This window comes from Octopus sinensis, unplaced genomic scaffold (assembly GCF_006345805.1).
Source record: "Octopus sinensis unplaced genomic scaffold, ASM634580v1 Contig10964, whole genome shotgun sequence".
Classification (NCBI taxonomy): domain Eukaryota; kingdom Metazoa; phylum Mollusca; class Cephalopoda; order Octopoda; family Octopodidae; genus Octopus; species Octopus sinensis.
The window spans coordinates 503205-524650 of record NW_021832231.1 but is presented as its reverse complement, the minus strand read 5'-3'; positions in this window follow the sequence as shown (position 1 = coordinate 524650).

Genomic DNA, 21446 nt, shown 5'->3' with positions numbered 1-21446 from the left:
ATTGAATTCGGTGGCATTACGGTAACTAAAATACTTTTTTAATTAGACATTTGTACCTGACAAAATAATATTCGAAAAAATAGAAACATTTTTCACAAATATAATTAAAAACGAAGCAAAAAAATTTAATCGTTTGCTTACAAGTTGTATCGTACGACTAATTTTAAAGTCTACGATAAAAGAGAAGCATTTGACCATCAAAGCAATATAGAAAGATTAAAAACCCAGACACTTGGCAATTTAATGTTGAGGTTTTTAATTCCTACTATAATTTTATTAGATCAATACCCTATAAAATATATCTTTTCATTGTGAACAAAACAAACTTGGACGAATTTACAAAACCATGCCATAATGACAATATTGAACAAATTTGTTTAGATCATATCGACGATGTTAGTACGAAAAATGAAAATAATTTTAAAAAAACTCAAAAGTTTATGAGCGAAATAGAAAATGATGTTTTTGATTACCAAGATCATTTCACGTCACAAACCATTCCGATTTTGCAGCCTAAAAAAGAAACAGAAAATATACTTTATAATACGGATGAACTATGCCCAATTTTAAGTGTAAAAACAATAAAAACTATTTTAAAGTATTCATCAACTCAAGATCCCCGTAACTGCCAAGAAAATCTTGTTTTAGAAAAAGATAATGGAGAAATAAAGTATTATTTAATTTAATAACAATAAAGACAAGATAAGAATGAAAAGCACAATTTTAGAACCACAAAATTTTATATAAAAGATAAAAACGTTTGGTAGTGTTTAATACCAAAGTTTAATCACAAATTTGACTACAATTACATATTTGACTCGAAATTGTTAGAACCATGTTTACCATTTCCTGAAGCTTCTTTCTTAAATCAGGCACTTCTCAAAAAAGTAAACTTATGTCGTTAACATTGTAGTTAAATAGACATTTGATTGACATTCTTTCCAATGAACAAGTCTACAGTCAACAACAAAGCATCGTATATCGAAGCATTTCTCACTGTCTCACGTCAAGTTATCTCTCATTGGAACAAGTCTATTTCTAAATAATTATTTGCAGGATTTTCTATATAAGGCTCCAACATCTCTTAATGAAACTGATATGCAAGAATTAGAGACAGAAAGTAATAATACAGAAACAAGGTATTTGATCATTTTTTAATCACATTTTAACACAAAAATGTATATTTTAGAGACTCGATTAAAGATGATTTGAAAGTTTGTAATTTTAATTGAATTATAAGTGTCTCTCGCGTTCTGAAAATGATACAACAAATAAGAATTTAGATTTAAATGGTACAAAAAAATCAAATTTGAGTCATAAAAATAAAATATTAAATACGATCACAGTTCCAATGGATAATTCTAAAAAAGATTTATTTGAACTCCCAGATGACCCTTCCCCACAAATTGTATAATTTCAAAATGTTCATAACACAGAGAGAAATTGTCCAGATTCGACTTGACGAAATAATGTCTGCTCTAAAAATCCCAAATTACAAAGTTCAAGAAATACTTTTAAAATTGGGAAAGACTCCAAATGAACAGCTTACAATTGTAGAAGTACTAAAATAAGACAGTTTTTGTATGACATGGAATTGGTAGTGCGTGCAATATATCAGAGAGAAGCTCAACTCAGTGCTATGACATTGTTTGAGTGGGAAGCCTCGGATCCTGGAAGGTTCTTTCAACCCGGTGAAATATTCAGCTCTCAAATATTACGTAAATAGGATCGTGGGATTTGAGAAAGAAAGAAGAACTGAAACGTAATTTATTTCTTAAGAGAATTGAATTTTTCGATAACAAAATTAAACAATTGACGGACAAAATAAAACAAGAACGTGACATAGATGTTTTTTACAGAGTATTGAGCTGGTATTAAAATTATTAGAATTGCTTATATTCGGAAAAAATGAAATATGACAAAAAAGAAATGCTTTTCTGGCTTCAAGAAAAAAGAAAAAGTTTATATTTAGAAGCTGATGGGTTCTAATTCTTATTAATTTAACATTTAATTTATCAAATTTTCATGTTTTATTTTTAAAATAAAAGTTTATTTATTTATCAATTCTGTAAGAAAAGTGTCATTTTAAAAAAATTATATTAATAACTAGGGAAAAATCAATAAAGTCAACTCAGCAAAAATATTAAAATATTAAAAATACATTTTTTTATAGGAACATATAACTTTTTCATCAAGAAAATGGAATCATTACATGAATTCTTGTGTAATGAAGTAATCAGGATAATCAAGGTGAGTACATGCCCGAGAGTTGGTTTTACACGGGATTAACTTACTTGATTCCAAAAAAGGATGATTGTTAGAATCCAAAGGATTTACGTCCTATAACGTGTATGCCAACTTTGTACAAGCTTGTAACGAAGTGTGTAAATGTTAAACTCTGTGACTTTGTGGATGGATTGGGCTGATTTCAGACAATCAACTCGGAACCAGAAAGCAATGTCAGGGTGCGAAAGAGCAAGCACTTATTAACCAATGCTTGAACAAGGAATATGGAAACAGTCTGTACTCTTCTTGGGTGGATGTAAAGAAAGCCTTTGACTCGGTTGATCACCAATTTTTATTCCACATATTGGACAGCTCTGGAATTCCACTCTGGATTATTAACTTTGTGAAAAGTATAGTCAAGAGTGGAAAGTAAATCTACATCTTGATGGAAGAAAAATTGGTTCAGTAAAGCTAACCCGAGGAATTTTGCAAGGAGATTCATTATCCCCATTGCTATTTGTTATGGTAATGGATCCCCTAAGCAGGATCCTGAACTCTAAATTTCCCAAATTGCAATTAATCAGGAGGATCTAAATATGTTGACATATTCTACCAATCACCTATTTTTTATTGACGATCTAAAGATATTTGCTCTTAAAGAGGACACTGTTATTAAATGATGGAAGCTGTTAAAGAATTTTTTGACATTGTTGGCCTGGAGATGAACTCTGAAAAATCGGCCTCTAATGTCAAATCTTTATCATGCTGTGAGACTTTGGAAGGAATCAATGGATATCGCTATTTGGGCGTATTTGAAGATGGAGGAAGTAATGTCCTCAAGAATAAAGTTATGAATTCAATAATGGAGAATGTAAAAAAAGAATAACTATGTTGTCAAAAACAAAGTTGAATTCGGTGAACTTATTCTATGCCATAAATGAATATGCATTGTCCCTATATAATTATTGTCACGCGCCATAACTGAAACGGGCGCCAGACGTGTAACAATTTGGCCTTGCATTTTAACCTTCAAATGTCATTTAATTGTTGTCTGCCGGTAACTATTTTTTTTTTTTTTTTTTTTTTTTTGCCGCGGCATTTTTGATACAGATACTATCTCAACATACTTTCAATCTACTATTTTTCAATTTGTACAGGGATTTATTAAAATAATTTCAAAACAATTTTTTAAATTTTTTAATTTGAGAGTAAAAAACGTTTTTTTCGGTTCCATCTTCATTTTCTATCAAAGTGAAACTGAGATTGAATCCGATCACAATGATATTCATTGTTTCGTGATCATTTAAACAAATTATTTTCACCATTTATTTTTCTGCAAGATAGAAATTTGTTTTTTTGCAAACACGAGGCCGTTATGCAATCACTGTAAAAAAAGTAAACAAACTGTTGATCATCTTGCCACTCAGTGTGGTAAAATGCTCAATAGCGATACCTCCGAAGACATGACGAGGTGGTTAAATGTGTCCATCTTCATATTTGTCGAATGTATGGAATCAAAAAGAACAGGAATTAAAGCTCATTCAGTTCAGTCGATATTGTCAACTCAAAATGTAGAAATTAGAGTTGACACGTCAATTATAACAGAAAATAAAGTCAACTTCAATAAACCGGTATCTTTGTTTATGACAAGATTAAAAAGGAAATAACCTTAATCGAGGTGGGCATAACATCTCAGGACCGCTTAAAACAAGTGGAAGTTGAGAAACTTCACAAATATGATTTCCTTGCAAATGAACTATCACTACTCTACGAATGCCAAGTTAAAATTATTCCCGTGGTTCTGACCCGGGATGGTGTTGTCCACAAGATGCTTCAAAAATTATATGGATAAACTATATATTGAAAAATCTACAATGACATACATCCAATCGGTTGTGCTCAAAAGGACGCTAGAGAGCATGATAATTGAACACAAGCATGGAATGAAGATAACTGGCGAGGAATATGCCTCTGCGACCGATCAACTAGTAGAAATGGCATCCCACCAGGACACTCCATTCAAAGATAAAAGACGCACAACAACTGACGCAGAGATAGAGAATGAAGAGGAACAAGCAGCAGACTCTTCTCCTAAAAGGAGAAGAGAGACTACCATCAGGATTGAAAGTCCTAATTAAATATTTTAACCTTAATTACATTTTGGTTTCGTAAATATGTTTTTAAAACTATGTTAATTTTTTCATTTTTAGGTCAACTTTGTCAATTGTAAATTGTTGATTTTCCGTCTAAAAATTTTTAAAAATATTAATTTTTTAACCAAGCTCGCTATTATTTAATGTTGTTTTAATCCCTAAATATATAAATTGAGAATTATCTATGAATTTCCCAATGAATTTTTAATTTCTCCCGGCGGAGCTTTATAGTGTAATTGATGCGACATTTGTGTAACATGCCGTGAAAATGGTGGTAGGAAAAATAGAGATTTACACAAAACCATATTTCACATATGAACGAATCTAAAAAGAGGATTCAAACGTTGCTTCCCACTACTGCTGATACGAACGATTTTTTTCTAAATCTAGCAGCAAATATTCGATATATAAACTAAGGAATCTTGCCATAATGAATCTTTTTAATACTATTGAATTCGAGTTACCTTTAGAATTAAAATATCGAAATAATGTCAAAGTTTTGGCCTAAAGACGTGTTAATGATTTTTCTTTATTGTAGATGAGAGAGAAGCCGTTAAAGAAAAATTGTAAATATTTTTATTGTGTTGTTAATTAGCTAAACGGCGAATTCATATTGATTCGTAGTTTAGGATAATTCATTTATATATTTATTGAAACTTGAAATATTGTTTTAAATTAATTATTAATTTTTACTTTTAAATAAATATGTTTACTAAAGAATAAAAATAAATAAATCAAATTTCTCTAATGTCCCAGAAGTTTAGTGATGTAGAATCGCGAGAAAAGTAAATCAAACAAAACTATTTAGACTCGCAAGCTGTGTATACGAATATATGGTCCACATCGGAAGTAAGCAGGCCGCTGAAGCATTCCTTGCACAAATTAAAAAAGTATCATTAATCATAACCAAAGGTCGACTGTTGTCAAAACATCTCTGTCGATGCAAAACCCGGCTTTCTTCATAATTGGTGGTGGTTAGTACATCTAAATGACACTCCAGCACTTTCTGGGACATATACTCAGCATCCCCTGAACGTCGGGAGCATCATAATCCATCCAACGAGGCAAAGACTTTTTATGATCTGGTATTTTTAATTTCCTACATTAAAGTTTGTCCCATGTCCTCAAAACGAGAGCCAAAATCCAGTTTATTTTTATAAAAATCCATTTTAGCCAACGACAAGTCAGCAGAGACCATATGGTGGCCACCCAGACTATATCCCCACTCCAATGCATCCTTCCATGTTCCCAGGCCAATTCAGACTCAGGGGATCCTTCGGAGATCAGAACAGGATGCTCAGTCCGGGGTTAGTCCCTCCCACTGGATTCGGTCCCTCTCCGAGATTTCAACACGAGTATGGACAGAATTATGTTTTGAGTTATTTTTATAAGCAGGGGAATTTCGGTTTGGAGTCGCCCTATCCTGGGCAGGACAGATTTCCCGTGGAAAGTTCTTATTATATGCAGCATTACGAACAGGAGGATAATTACACGCAGCAGGCAGTACAGCAGTCTCCTCATTCGGTGGGAAGCAGACGACAGGTAATGGCTACTGATTTAAATCGGGGGCGGTTTCTGTCTGAGAAGTCTTTGAGAGCATTGCATATGGAATTTCCTGACTTGGGTGATGAGGGATTTGAGAATGAGTGTGATATGACTCGAACGGACTTTCCTGTTAATTGTAGTCATATTGAATTGCAGGGGCGGCCTGATTCCATTCCTACGTCATATTTGAACCAAGAAGAATCTCCTGATTTAAGAGGGTCTTATGGCCAGTAATGATTTTAATTTATGTTCATTTTAATAATGTTAGATTGTTTATTAATTATGGCTGGTTTACTAAACAATCGAAACTTGGCTAAAAATAGAGTATAATGAACTGGATATATTCTTCAGGTCAAAAAGGACAATTTAATGTGGTGTAACGTTAGAATAAGTAGATATGAATTAGAAATAGGGCGTTCTTTAGAATGTGGCTAATGACTTTACAGGTTAAATACTACTTTCAATTATGTGTTTGTTTACGTACTTTTTTGAGACAGGTTAAATTTATTTATTTAACCCCATTCGCCCCTGAAATTGGGAGGAATCCGCCACGAAGAAAACCGACAGACCTCATTGGGTCACAAGGTTAAACATTACAAAGCAATGTCTCAAAAAGCAGTCCATTTGTGTAAGTTTAATATATTCTATACCCAACTCTGTGAGTAAAATAGTATTTACACTCTGAGAGAAAAACGGTAAAAGTAGCAAGAACCTTCTAATTTTGCTTTTTTATAAAATAAATATCAAAACCTTTATTAGTAAAAATAATCAAAAGATAATATTAAAAATATCTTGTTCCAAATAAAGCACTCCAAAATCTAAAGGAACGCAAAAATATATTTGTACAGTAATTTTAAATGTAAAAATAAATTGTAAAATTAATAAAAGTTAATCCGAATCAATAATTTGAAGAGACTCAATGATATTTTTCCTCGCTTCTGCCAAATCATCAAATTGTAGGCTTGTCATAGCCATTTTTAGCAGGCGCATTGCCTTTTCAGATCTGAGAGCAGCATCTGCTTTCTTTTCATGTGATTGAATCCCCTTTTCCATATTCTGATGATGATTAGACGGCTTAGGCTTCTCAACAGAAGCAGTTCCCATTCCAGGAGTCATCTCCTTTGCCCGATTTTGAGCCAAAACTCTCAGTTCACCCATCTACAAAAACTCGTGACAAAACATGTCAAAACCTGAGGGTCCAACTGTCCAAAATATTCCAACGAATTGATTAGTAAAGTCGTAATAAAGTATTTTAACTTTGTGTCACTATAATCCTTATTCCTAGTCTTAATACTTTTTATTTACTCCAGTTCGGTGCTGTTCTTGTGCTGTGTTGAATACGCCCATGCAGACCTCAGTCATGTACTCTCTTCCACGCTCTAAACTGGCCACTGCTGGGTTGTCGATATTCGATTGTTTGAACTAGGAAATATTATTGAATATGAACGTTCTCTGCTGCACAAATTTGACTTTTTAGTGTGTTTTCTGACTGAGGGGAGCCGTCATTGCAGGAAATTCCGACTTGTATAGAATATAGTCTCACTACATATATATTAAAGATAAGGCACCATAATATGCTGCTATGGGATCGCCTTTCTCCAGTGTATTTGCTAATTTTAAAAGTGGTTTAATTGAGGACAAATTGGCCGGAACGTCCATACCACAAGAAAACTTATCTATAAATTTGAAAAATAATTTTAATTAATTGACTATGAATTTTAAAAATATATTAATCGATTTATTATGTCTTGACTAATTCTACAATTTTGTATGAAATAAGAATAAAAAACCTTAGTTTAAAACATTAATAAATTTATTAACATAAAACCATTTGAATAAACTAATGGTCCTACGAAAAAATATATTCAATCTGTCGTGTTAGAAAAATTCTAGAAAACATTTTAAAATATTGAGTTAAGATGTTCAAAGAGATTATTTTCACTCAACAGGTCATATTGTGCATTTTTTTACTTCGGCTGTTTCAGAGGACTTGATGAACGTGCTCGTATTCCTCGTCTTTTTATACATAAAGATATCTTACTTGTTTTTCACAGTGAATCGGTTTTGATTGTCGTCTCTACTTTTATTTCAACAGACTCATTTTCTACAACAGATTTGACTGCGTGGGCTTTGTCTGCCTGCCCCAGTTTATTCGATTTCCCCTTAAAACTTGACAAATTTTGATTTCGATGCGTATAAGTTTATGTGGCTCGATTTGTATTTAATTTTCCATTTAATAAATTCAAAGAGCTTAGCTTCGTGATTGTGGTCGATTCCATAGTTTCGGTCGATTTCATATTTTTTGTATTTTATACATTCCAGTGGACTCTTCTATACATCATGTCCTCAGTATCATCAAGTAAAGATCACAATTTTGTTCCTCCAGTTTTCATCAATATATATTAATTCCCTTGTGATTCTTATGTGTTTAGTCTTTTTCTATTAACGTGCACGGACCAATTCTTGGATTCGCTAGAAATTTTTTCAAAAATAAGTTCAAGTTCCAGATCATTTTCTGACGCAGTCTATGTTATCTCCAGTATTTTGAAATTTCTCTCGTATCGTTGACACATGGCACATATCAGACGGCATCTGTGGTCGAGCGACGCCTTCTCAATCCACTCTGTCCCTGTTACAAGAAATCATAAACATCAAAAGATATTCGAATGAGGTTTATTTAAGGAAAGGAAAAATATTTATTTAAAAAGAGGCTGCTAGTAGAGGGTAGAAAAAGACCTTCGGCATTCCTGCCTTTTCAGTCCGGCACACACGCTCACCTCTCAGCCGCAAAGACTTACCGCCTTACATGCCACCCAGAGATTATCTTTTCTAGGACCTCAGGGAGGCCTTTGAGGGACAATTTGAGAGCTCCTCTCGCCATCCTAAGCCAGGGCTAGCCGGATGGCTCGTCTACAAGTTCAAGTCTGTCCCCTTCTCATTTGGCCAAGGTTTATGCCCTGAGGGACTGTCCTGGCGGAGAACAGTTTTTGTGTGATCTGCAGTTCTCGGTCTCCTTCCCCAGGATGGAAATCCTCGACATCCGCCGTGTTAGTTCACTTCCAAATCTCTCCAAGAAAGCCCTTTGGACTATTTTTTCAATTTCCAAGTCTGATTATGTAATAAATATGTTTTATTAGCTTAAACGAGCAACTTGGCATTATCCCTGAAGAAGATGAGTATTTCTCAACATTTCTCGACCGGAGGAGTTGTTTCCCGCGGGTCGAGTTTGAGGAATCGATGAGAGATGACGAGGAAAACGAGTCTACACAGGTCACGTCCCAAACGAGAGCGAGTCCCCGCTTGAACGGGAATAGCGTGGACCCATCGGGACGTTTTCCGTCACCACGGTCTAACCCAACCGGCTCCAGGACCGAAGGGAATCCGGCGGCGTTGAGCGCGCGCTTAACAATATCGTTCAAGGTGGCATGTCTGGGTATACGGCCGGCACTGAGGCGACAAGAGAGGGGGTGTAGCCCTCAAACTTCCTAATGAACTTTGTGCTCAAAAAGATACAACAATTAATCCTAAACCTTGCAAAATCCTTGGAAAATATGTAAAGAAGTTCCTTTGTTTGCAAAGTAAACAAAAATCAGATAGAATAGTAATAGATTTTTGTTCACGATAGTTTTCTTTTGTCGTGAAGGTTGTCCATTTCACTCTGCTACAAAAGAAGAAATTATAACTAATCTGAGATATCAAATTATAACTTCTAAATTTGCTGAAAGAAAAACAAAGAAGAGGATTGAAAATGTGCACCTAAAAAATGGACTTCCTGGTCTTGATTGACTTCTTGTCTTTTTAAAGAATCTACCCTAAGGATCTTGCAGAGATGAAGTCATGATTGTTCTCAAATCTTGTCCTCAATGTCTTGCAAGACGTTTTATGAACACTTAACCGACTATAACATCTATCAGAGCATATAAAATTAGAGAAAGGTAGTAGTTATTCACTGTAATATCAGATATATTTTTCTACGGTACTATTCAAATTCGAATGAAAATTTTTGCTGGCTTTTAGTTGGATTGGATTCTTTTTCCAAATTTTGTTGAACCGGACCTCTAAAGAGACCATGGAGGTGTCGAGTTAAATAAAGAGTAGCATTTTAATGTTTTGAAAACAATCTATTTTGTACACGAACAATGGGAAGGAATTTATAAATAAAAAATGTTGGAGTCATGCTCAACATAAAACACGTCAGGGGCGTCCCGGGTGTCCTTGGGTGCAGGGAAAATTCGAGCGTCTGAATCAGACGTTGAAATTTATGCTTTCTTCAACGTGTTTCTTAAAGAACTTGAATTTTAAATGGATTGACATCATTGAAGGAATTACAAGTTACTATAATTCTGTCCAGTTCCATGCCATTCAGGAATCGAAGAAATTGTCAAAGGAAAGGAATTCAACGAAAATAAAATTTAAAGATTGGGTCTATGCCGAACCCAATTGAGAACATTTGATGGGCATTTAAAGCTGACATAAAAAGACACATCGCAGCAGATATGGAAAATATTTTGAATAATGTCAGACAAGAAGCTTTGTGCCAGCGGCAAGGACGCAGTGTGCGTTGCCCCGAAGGATGAGCGCTGGGCCAAATCACCGACCCACTCGTGCTACTACTTTCCGCCACAATGTCTCGACTGAGGAATTCATTCTGTCCTCGTTCCGTGGCACAAGAGACATCCCTCTCCGTATCCCCAAACAAGCACGTCTGACGGCTGCTTCCTGCCTCGAACAAATTATTTCAGAAGCATTCACTTCCGAAGAAGACCTCCCGTAGTTCCGTATCTTCCTCTTTGCACCTCTCTTCCTTGGAAACAAGCACGAGGCAACCAATCCCGGCAAGGGAATCTCGTCCATAATTAAGTCTCGGGCAGTTTCTTTCGACGAGGAATGCAACAATCTTGTACTTTTTTCCAATTTTGAAAATAAAAACACCTTACCGTCAATCTTTAATAAAAATATATTTAAAAATGTCTCTGAATTATATTCATATAACGTTGCAGAGATAATTTGTAAAAACTGTTTTCATTATTATTTTAAATTATATGGCCATTTGATTGTAGAGAATGTCATCCATAAGTTAGTTAGTTAATGCACGTTCGCGTTGCCAGTAAACAAAGTTTATGGTTTCGCTTGTGCCATGTTTTTAACTATTCTTGTAGTTAGCCCCTTCCACCCCTTCCGTCGTCTTGCCCTCTTTCCGATTTCGTCCAGATCGTCTGCATCCATCAATCGGCCTCCGATCATAGCATATTCCTTCGTAAGTATTCCCGGAAGACAGTCTCTTGGACGTCCTCTATATTTAGAGTATATTCACGCTCTTACGGAGGCTTAGCTTTTTATTTATATAATTAATGTTTCATAAAAATTTTAAATAATTCGAATTAAAAAATTATTAGTTTACTTTTATTGGCATATCTATTTTTTACGGAAAATGTCTTTGATAATTAAACTTATTTTTAATTATAAATTCTTTACCCGGTTTATCGATCACCAAATGGCTTGACATATTTTAAGTCTGCCCATTCGGTTCTACAGTACTCTAGAAAACCTCATTTTCCGAGCACTTGAAAAAGTTTAAGAAAGAATTGCACAATAAACTTTCTTTATATTTATAGTTTTTAGTCAATTTCAAGTTTATTTGCCAATCCTAAGAGCAGAGTATTGAAAATGAGACAAGAGCATAGGGAGAATAGAACAGGCGGAACAAATCAAAAATGGATTCCGAGCAGAATATTAGAATAAAAACATTAAAAAATAGAATAAACCGCAGTAATCAAAAAATTAAATAAGAATAAAAAAGACTAATAAATACGCAGAAACATGAACTGTACTTAAATTTCTATTGTCTCAATTGTGGCTCATTTCGTTTTAAATTTGGGTTAAACATTCTTTGTGTAAAATGATCGATGCGATTCGTAGCAACGTTATTAATATTGTTTCGATATTTCTTTTAATCTGTGAACTCTAATCATGGATCCCACAGGTACTGGGTCATCCTCACTTTCAGAACACATTGAGTGGACAGTTGACCAAAAAAGTACGTACATGAACGATTCAGAGTTCAAAAGTCGACTAAAACAACTACAAGTCTTCATCGACAACATTTCCTTAACTAATTTTGATGCCTCTCCAGCTCAGAAAAGACAAATTTTTTGTGGTTGAAGTTTTTAAAAGCTGAATAGCAGGAAACGTCCAATTTGAATTTTTTCAAAAAGCAGTAAACTCCATTTTTGAAGACGAGCTCGACATTCGTGGATTACGTAACTGCTTCCTAAAAATATTCACAACACCAGGACACAAACATGACTGGACGGAGGTCCCTGAAATTTAAATTTTGGCAGATTTTTGGCTCATTTGTCCCAGGAAATCAGATTGCCCTTAACAAATTCAACACTGGGGACACCGGACAGTCAAACCACAAGGCAATCTCCGGTAACATAGTCTGGTCAATCTTTCAAGATCTGAGCGCGGGAGATTTTGTCTGCTGTGTGAAATACTTTGAGCATCTGGAATGCTACAGCACTGCCTCGATTTTGGGAATGGTGTGCATTTGGAACAAAAAAGTAGTTTTTTTAATAATTTGCAGTTCAGAAGAATAAACATGCTTATGACAAATGTCTTCAATGTTGATATAATCAAATAGAGTAAATACTGGACGGTGGGTTTGGGCTACGCTAAAGTCGGGAAGCGGGTTGTTCTCATAAACGAAAACGAACTGATCATCTGGGATTACAGAACTTCAGGGAGTCAGAAAGTATCACACGTTAAATATTTCAGAACTACAGCATTCTCACGTGCACCAACAAACGAATCACGGCCGCGGTGGTCGACAACTTGGACGACGGGTCTGACGTAATCATTTTTGGTGACAGCACGGGAAACATTGGAATTCTAAACTACCAGCAGTCCATGTTGTCTCGACAGCCAGAAATATCAAAAAACTCCTCGATTTTGTTGTTCAATGTCTGCGATTCGGTCAAGTAGTGCAAGTCAAATTCTTTTAGAAACTACCCTCAGTTCCACAGAGCTTCCGTCGAATCAGTTTTTGGTATATGTGCACGTGCACTAGATATTATACGATTCCACACTAAAATTGTTAATCTCATCGTCAGCCACTAATCGTGGTCGAATTGTTATCACAAAAATATCAGGAAAAGACGTGCTTAAGTACGTTTTTTCCCTGTAATGTCTAGACAACAATTCGTTATTATAAAAGAGACGAAATGTCTGGAAGTGACACAAGGGATGGTCATCGTAGGAGGAAAGGACAAGATAATACACGTGTGGACATCCTTCAATTTCAATACAAAACCGAGTTGTTTAAAAAATACATTTCTAGACAAACTATACGGACACAGGACTTGTATCATCGATTTGAAGTCATGTGGAAAGCTGCTGGCCAGTTTGTCGACAAACGGAGTCATTTTTGTGTGGAGTCTGTCATCCTTTGTCCTCATACAAGTACTTTTGGCGACTCACTCCAAAAGCAAGTCAAGCCAAACTCTCCCACGTTTCTAAACTGTCTTTGTTTGGCCAAAAATGAGCTTGTCGCAGGTCGTGTTGTCGTCTCACGGCTTAGCCTCGACGAAGCTCTTGTTTTGGAAGGTCAACAAACTTTCTCTGGACCGCCACAAAATAGTTCAATCGCACGAATTTCCGGTCATTGACGTATTAAATTTGTATACACAAATAGATGTTGATCGAAGGAATGACAGGCCAAATGATATCATACGACCAACATTCTAACATAAAAGTCATTTTTTGCTTTTTAAACAGATTTGGGACTTGATGAACATGGAAAAGACCAGCGAATTTGAGGCTAGCAGTTCCGTGCTTATCACCGCCTGTGAACTCGAGCCTGGCTCATTCACCGCCACGTTTGGATATCAGAATGGTATCCCCGTCAGTCCAATTAAAACAGGCGCTTTGGAAGTCTGGGATTTGGCATTTAAACAAAAGTTCAAGTTATTTGTGCCCGTCGAAGGTTACTCAAACAAGATTTTGGCGTTAAAAACGTACATAGTGAGAAACAAGCTGTCGATTGTGACCCTGAACGACAGCAAGGCTGTCGACGTTTATGATGGATCAGTACTTTATTGACTAATTGCAGAAGAGAGACAAAAAAACTGAAATAACTTTGCTCAATTCATTCCAATTACCCCCAAGTGAAGGAAAGCCTAATGTGGTCACTTTTTTCAAAAAAATGGTAATCATCGGGGACAATCGGGGGAATGTCGAAATATATAATTTGAACACATTGGAGAGAACTGCCCAAAAGTAAACTAATTAGATTAAATTTTAAGGAAAATCAGTCAAAAAGACGGCCATCGTTAAAATGGTCATTATCGGGGCCAACAACTGGTAAGTACAGCCATTTTCTACCTCTAGTAGACCACGTAGCATAGTCAAGGAAAGTAAGGTAACATAATTACTAATTTAAGAAATTAAATAAAAGAATGGACTCAGTAAAACACAATCCAAGTTCAAGATATTTGTAAAAATACAACTCAGATAACAAATTCATTCTGAATGTGGTTTCCGCCCTATCCGATGGTACAATCGTAGTCTGGGAAGTCAAGGTTTCCTGTTTTCCACCAATTCCCAGACCAACAAAATAGTAGAACTGAGCCTTCTCATGAAGAAGACATCCGTCGTGTCCAGTCTGGCCTACTCAAGCCAATACTGCGCTCTTTTGGCTGGAAACGAGGGTTGTGTCTGACATGTGAATAACAAGATGGTTATATAATCAGAATAGCAACAAATTTGAAAGATTCGGTGAACGAAAAGGACGTCGACTGGCAGTCATGGCAGGGCCACTCAGGGAGAATCAACTCGATCAGAATAACCAAAGAGACGTTTCTGACCTGCAGTGAAGACACCTCAATAAGGTTGGGGATTGTCAGACTGGCAGAGTCTGGGATATAAAGACCAACAACTTTCTCCAACTACTGTCTAACAAAGCGAGTTTTGTCGGGATTAATAAACGGAAAAAGTTTGTTTTTGAAGACATTCCCAACAAAGTTTGAGTTTTTTTGAATTACGAGGACGCCGAGATACACCAGAAAAATTCAATTATAGCTCAGAACACGGGCGTAGTGGAGTATTCGGTTAAGTTCACTTTTTAGGAAAATTTCGTGTTTACAAAACGACTTTGTCCTACCAAACATTCTCAAGCATAATTATTTTTCCAATATAGGAAACACTGCTGTGGGTCATAAGTCACGATTGAGTAAAAAACTCGAATTGGAGACTGTTTTTGGCTCGATCAAAGTCCATAAGGTATTTTAAAGTCAATATTGAGCAGATCGAATCGGTTCCTTCTGCAAAAATAGTAGCAAAGAAAATTTCAAAAGAATCTCGGACTTTGGATGGCCACGATACAATTTAACAAGTTAAAAATACTTTATTAAAATTAATCATTTTTTAAATTAAATTTAATAATTTTGATTAATTTTTCGATTATAGTTGATATAATTTTTGGATTACATTATTTTGATTTTTGCTAATTCAATTATTTAAGAAAAACAATAAGTTAAAATATATTTAAAAATAAAAAAGAATATCAAACTATAATTATCAATATAAAAAATAAAATTTAAAGACAAATATAGTATGTAGTCTTGTTGTTACTTATATTTTTTAGTGAATGATCAGGACAAGGTCCGATTCCGTGCTGAATTAGAGTTCGTGCAGTGCCTTTCAAGTCCTAAATATTTAAATTGTACAAAATCTATTTCTAACGTGTAGTAATTGCCCAAAAAGGATATTTTCAAGACACCTGCTTTATAAACTATTTATCTTACCTACAGTACTGGAAGCAACCCAAATATTCATATTTCATAAAGTATGTCACGTGACTAAGCCCAGATATCCCACATCACTATATTTCCTCGACTTACTTCAAGACCCCCAATTCCGCGAAAGAATAGCTCGATGCGAGGTAGCCCAGAACATAGAAGACCAACTGATTCTCCACTGGCAGAACTACCAGCGGAAACGACAAGGGAAGCTGAGTCAGTGAAGGGAGAGGAGCTCTTTGAGGGCCTCTCCACCTCCTGGGACGTCGTGAATCTCCTCGGCCATTTATTCAAATGCAAACAAAAATCAGTCCGCCAACAACTGGCTTTGAAGCTTCAGGAGTTTCCCCAAAGTGAGGAGTATTTGGCACAGCTGTTGAGCATGCACGTGACTAACTACGATGGGGGGTTCCTCGAGGAATATCTCCTCACTCGTTGTCGGTCTTCGGTCAGATTTGCAGTCTCCTGCTCGCTCATGTTGAAGGCTCTTTCTGTTGGGTTTGACGGGACATGTCGTCCTTTGGAGAGATATTTATGGAAGGCAAAGAAGAGTCACAGGAGGACATATTCTGATAGGGAGAGAGGAGGGTTTGATTCGGGCTGTCGATGTTCGGTCACCAAGTCTCAGTGGGTGGACGCATTTGGTCGAGGGGAGGTCGAATATGGGAGAGGGACATCACACTGTCGCTGTCAAATCAACCTGATTCGTCCACAAGTTGCATTTCTCTCGCAGTTGACTGCCCTTGGATGTGAGCATTGTCTTTTCCATGAAAGACTGAATGTGCTTGTCAACCAACTCAAATGTCTCAATTCGAGTCTGCCTGCGCCTGTTTGGCTTCCCTTTTCCACAGAACACGTCATTCTGAATATTTGTGAGAATGAGACAGTCATTCTCAATTCCAAGCCCAATGCCCCCTTCCTCGTATACGTGGAGGCACTGCAGCGTCAAGCAGAGGCTACCATCTCCACCTACTCAAAGTCCGAGTCCAATCTCCAGTCCAACCCGGTCTACTGTCAGCGTGTGTCTGCCGCCTCTATTCGCCACCGATTACAACATTCCGTGACTCCGCTGAGTGTGTCTTCCTCCAAGGATTCCACGGCGATGGCCCCCGAGTGTTGGAATGTGAAGAAGGCGAGAATACGGGCGACATCTTTGTTCGGAGACCTGCCCAATTGGAGTTTGTGGCCAGTCATCGTCAAACGGGGGGATGATTTGAGACAGGAAGTGATGATATCTCAGGTTGGGTGGATTGTGATATTTGAGGTGATTGGACTACTCCAGGAGAGTTGGGAGGTCGAGAATGTGAGGTTGTGGGTTCGTCCTGTTCGTGTTTATGTGACTGGGTCACTTCGGGGACTGATTGAGTATATCCCCGACACTGCCTCACTCCATCAAATCAAAAAGCGAGGATTTCCCCGACTCAATCAGTATTTTGTGGAACAGTTCGGGTTGGAGACGTCTGAGAAATATTTATGTGCGAGAGAGAACTTTGTGAGGAGTTGTGCGGGCTATTGTGTGGTGTGTTATCTTCTGCAAGTCAAGGACAGGCACAACGGGAACATTCTTCTGGACGCAGAGGGTCATATGCTGCATATTGACTTTGCATTTGTAATGTCCTCTTCTCCTGGGAGGAATTTGGGGTTTGAGGTGTCGCCCTTCAAGTTGACTGACGAGTTTGTGGAGGTGATGGGAGGGCTTGAGTCGGATATGTTCAGATTCTTCAAGAGTCTCATTTTCCAGGGACTTGTGGCAGCCAGGAAGCACGTGGAGAGGATTATCACATTGATGGAGATAATGCAAGTTGGGAATCCTACTCTCCCCTGTTTTAAGAACAGCACATGTTCTATTCAGTCGGTCAGAGAGAGGTTTCATGTCTCGTGGAAGGAAGACCAGTTGGAGAGGTTCACTGAGGAGATGGTTAATTCATCCTTGCGCTCGATCACTACTCGTTTGTATGACAGTTATCAGTACTTTTCCAATGGAATTTTTTAATGTTTTTTAATCAATCGATAATCTTTTTTGTTTTAATGTTGCCATCGATAGATTGGCTATTTATTGTGGTCATCATTTCACACATATCTGCATGTGGTTATTCAAATATTTCCGTCAGATCAGTTTACTATATTTAGAAAGAATATCGAGTTTACAGTTGATTTTATTAGAAAACTATTTCTGAAATAATGATAGGATAAAAGATTGTTATTCTTGACAATATAGTCACATTCTACTTTTTGTTCAAATCAATATTATAAATTTGTAATTACAATATGACCTCTATTTGAGCACCTATTTAAAAAAATTCCCCCAAAACAGAGATTTACCCAAAAATGGAGGTTCGGCATTTTCTTTAAATTTATCCACAGTTTAATAATTTTATTTTTATAACAAAAACAGATATAGTTAAAAGTTAACACAGTCATCCTTCCGAAGTGAACCCCGCCGACATTATCGAGGCTTCGTTGCCTCTCACAATCGCAACAGAGATCAACTGGAGAAGCCACCGGGTCACACGTGTGTCGTAGCTAAGCGTCCAAGTTTCTTTAGGAAGCGAAGCGATTTCCAACTTATTCCTCCAGTTGTCTCGACCACAATCGGATAGAACGCGAATCGGTCGCGCAGCGCTTCGTATTTTCTCTCCTTTGCCCTCATCGTTTTTTCCGCGGCATACAGTCTGTCCACTGCACTCCCGGCAATGTTAGACTATAGGTTTCCCCTCTTCAAATGGAAAAATTATCACCCCATCAGGACGTTTTCCTCTCCTCTGTCAAGGCAACAGGTTAAAATACAAAAACAAATCACCAGAGAGTAAGTAAAAGAATTCAGAGAAGGAGGACTGATAATCAGGCATCTTCCGTCGAATTCTTGACACAGATACTCGTGTTTGCTGATGGTGACAAGTTCGAGGTAAATCGGAATCCACATCGAGGCAGCTAACTCCGAAATAAGTTTCAGCTCAACTTAATAATGCATTAAAAGAATTAAGTGAGGTCATTTTTTGAATTAATTATTATTTATTAAGTAATTTAATTTATAAGTATTATTTTCTAAGAGGATAACATAGATTGGAAATATATTAAAATCTATTAACAAATTGAAATTTTTGTAGAATGCAAAACAATGAAAAATTCTGCGAAAGTGACAGGTAACCTATTAACTACCACTAATAATTAAAACCAACAGAAAGTGCTGGAACAAAAAATTAAGAGATTGGAAACTGAAAAAAATTTGAGAAGAATTCAAAAGAAATTTAAGCTAAATGATGTTGAAAGCATTCTCAGATCACTTAAGATTAGCTATATTAAGGTACCGAGCTAACAATCTTTCCTTTCTAATCCCCACTAGCCCCCTGTTACGAACTTTAATTAATTAAACAGACATATTTATTGTAGGCATATAACAAAATAGAAGAATACGAGGCTACAATCAAGAAACTGATGGAAGATTTGTATGAGGTAATGTGCAGGTTTGCTATGCGGCATAATTTGTCGAGTTTAATGGAATTTAAGAGCGAGAAAGGGCAGCAGAGTTCGATAGGGTGTTTAATAAGTGTCAGCAAGACATCGATAAGCTAGAAAGTTGCTGTGTTACCTATTTACTGACATTCTCCGCTAACACACTCACATAGGCGGGCAAATCTAATAAAGAATATTTAAATCGGATCAAAAAAATGGAATCAGATCTAGAAATAGCGGAAGGTCTGTTTTTCTCAATATTTGCTCAGGTAACCTGGAAATGGACGATAATAACGAAGCCACAGATTCCAACTTGAAAGAAAAGACGCAGCAACTTAATCATTACATTGAAAAATTCGACGAAAGTGACCGGTATTTACCCGACCTATCAACTACCACTAACAATTAAAGCCAACGGAAAGTGCTGGAACGTAAAAATGAGGCCTTGAAAGATGCTAATGATGATTTGAAAAAAGAATTGAACAGAATTAAAAATGAACAGGGAACAATGAAGGACGAATTAGACAGTGTTAGCTAATTTTCTTTTTCAACCACCACTGCTAACACTTTGCCCGCAATAAATGCGTTTTAGAATCCGCAAAATCCTCGAAAACAAGTCCAACAAAGACGAAGAGCGAATTTACCTACTGGAAAAACATTTGGCCGATATAAAATGGACAGCAGACGACAGCGACCATAAATACGACTAAGTAAAAATAACACGTAACTGATAAATAGACCAGCAGGAAGTTGATGGCCACTGAAATAGACTTGGAGAGGACAATGGCACGTTTCGAATTGGCTGAGAGGTATTTTGGTCCGGGAACCGCTGCGTGGGCAAAGTGTAGCAGTGGTGGTGCATGCGGCTAATACTGGCGATTAGGTTCTAAGAACAAACAAAAACTTGGAATTATCTTGTGATAAATTCGAAGAACAGGCAAATGAATATAAAAAGTCAGTTCATTGGAACTGATTTAGACAACTGACGATAGCTACAAACGAACATTCGAACGTCGAATTCAGAATAAAAACATTGGAAGCTCACTCAAATGAGGTTAGTCTTAATCTGTCGCTGCGGTTCCCGGTGTATTAAAAGCAGTTTTATTTATATTTATGTAGTTAGGTTGTCCAGTTAGAAAATGAGCTAAAAGTTGTTTTAAACAATCTCAAATCTCTTGAGATTAGCTCTCTTGAGGTACCGAGCTAACAATCCTTCCTTTCTTATCCCCACTAGGTCCCTGTTGCTAACTTTAATTAATTAAACTGACATATTTATTGTAGGCATATAACAAGGTAGAAGAATACGAGGCTACAATCAAGAAACTGAGAGAAGATTTGTATGAGGTAATGTGCAGGTTTGCTATGCGGCATAATTTGTCGAGTTTATTTGAATTTAAGAGCGAGAAAGGGCAGCAGAGTTCGATAGGGTGTTTAATAAGTGTCAGCAAGACATCGATAGGCTAGAAAGTTGCTGTGTTACCTATTTACTGACATTCCCCGCTAACACACTCACATAGGCGACCAAATCCAATGAAGAATATTTCAATAGCATGCAACAAATGGAATTTATTCTAAAAAAGGCGGAAGGTCTGTTTTTCTCAATATTTGCTCAGGTTTGCTGGAAAATGAAATTGATACAATCTCATTTGATACATCTGACGATGAATGCAATGACATGAATTCCATTTAACTAATATCCATTATTATTGGTCTCTAACCATTCCCTGGATTATTTAACAACACTATTTTTATTTCACTCTAATATATTTATAGAAGAACTGATGTCAGAGAAAAGAATATACAAAGAAATAAGCGCCAATATTGATTTAGAATACGCAAAACTTGGAGGATTCTGACTGAAACTAATTTTCTAACATTACTTCTAATTTAATTTCTAACAGTTTTTTTAAACCAAATTAACAATTATTTAAACTATTTTGAGAATTAGGAACAAATGAGAGCAGCAAGATCAGGCGAATATGAGGCAGTACTTTTTTTGCCAAATTCTTCCAAGAGACATTTTATCACTCTGGCTTTAGAGACCAGGTCAGCAGATGGCTTTTTTGTTGTTAGTCAGCAATTCTTGCCTGTGGCAAATAATAGCTCTTATTATTTGCTTATTTTTAACAATTTGTGATAGATTATTACTTTGACATCGCACAATATACTCAACACTATCTTTTGTGATGAAAGCAAGTTTTTGGTCAATAAACTGACTGTTCTCGACTAATTTAACAACGATGGAGTTCAAAAGAGTGTTAAAAAATCCGTT